We start from the raw sequence: 1,488 nt of genomic DNA, 5'->3' as shown, positions 1-1,488 counted from the left end.
TCTGTCCTTTGGCCGTGCACAGACCTGGTTTCCATCCACATACTGAGCGCGTGGCAGCAACTGCTGTTTTTTGGGAGCATAACGAAGAGAGAAGGGGAAGGCACGGCCGTCCCCGGGGTGGGAGCTGCTCGCATTGATCCTTTTATAGCCCCATGTGAGCAGTTGCCTGTCCAAGAGAGAGCACCTGCACTCACTTAGCAGCTTGCTTGGGCGCCCATCCAGCACGCCAGGACCTCCCGTTTCCTGGCCCGGCTTTGCCCCCAGCCTTCGCATGACCCCCCCCGCACCCACTGCCAGCCCCGAGCTCTGTTTTCAGCCCCAAACCGGCTGCGGACCGTAAGCAAGTGGGACGGGACGATCCCCTGATGATGAGCAAAGCATCCGTTGGATGCTCTCTGCGTGCCTCAATCCCGCATCCCAACCCTGAAGATGTTCGTGGAGTGAGTGCAAGGGGATCAGAACCCACCAGGACGGGCGTCCCAACAGAGCCCCCCCGAGTCGGAACACAGACCCTACGGGGAAAGGAGAGCCAGCACAGGAGGCTGAATCAAGAAGACGCTTTAATCAGATTTATCGGACAGATCTGGATCTCCAAATAAATAGATTTATCAAAACAGAATAAAACAAGAAACCAGGGATAAATACATGTACCAAAACAACCTGAAAATCCCCCAAAGCTATTTCCAGACAGGGGGAGGGTGATGCTGCTGCACACCCTCCTCCCCACGCTGCAGAAATGGTCCTGTTCACCCTTTGGGAGATGCCCCTCCTGTGAATACAGCCCAGTAGATATTATGTAGGATATATATAAATATATAGCATAATAACATGCTTAGTAGCGACCTTAGTGCAGTGTTCGGGGTCTCAGACCCTGTCAGCAGGTGGGTCCTCCCAAAAACTACATCTTCAAGTGACCTGCAAAGAAGGGAAAAGAATCCTCCCAGCTGAAACAGAGGAGAAAAGTCCCAAGATTTTTCAACAAATGCCCTTTGGAGGGTATTCAGCCAAAGAAACCCTTTGCAGATCACAGGGGCTCCAAGAAAAGAAATAAGGACGATTTTTCTCTCCTTGCAGGTCATCTTTATGCCAGCGGTTAGTAAAAAGCACGGTCACGTTCTGCTTTACTGCTAGCTCCTGATGCTCTTCAGAAATGCCGGGGTGTCAGGGATGTATCCCACCTCTTCACATCACACCAGGTCTCACATCTCCACGGTCTTTCTCTCCTCCCTCTGCACACCCAAAACGTCTTCGGTAGCAGGAGACGACGGCCGGCCTCTTGCACTCTCCCACTGGAGAGAGGCACCTCCACAGCTGTGGCTTCAACACGGTTCAATTTGGTTCATTTGCTGGAGTTTCTGTAATTTACACTAGTGTATCCTTTATTGCTGTGCCAGTCTATTTAATAATGCAACTTTTTTCATATATATGTGTATGTGTGTATGTGTGTGTGTGTGTAGATAAATCAATAGCTAGGTTAAAGTTTTTTCT

Source organism: Haliaeetus leucocephalus, unplaced genomic scaffold (assembly GCF_000737465.1).
Source record: "Haliaeetus leucocephalus isolate CR32 unplaced genomic scaffold, Haliaeetus_leucocephalus-4.0 Scaffold536, whole genome shotgun sequence".
NCBI classification, from domain to species: domain Eukaryota; kingdom Metazoa; phylum Chordata; class Aves; order Accipitriformes; family Accipitridae; genus Haliaeetus; species Haliaeetus leucocephalus.
Note: the sequence above shows the minus strand (reverse complement) of the source record.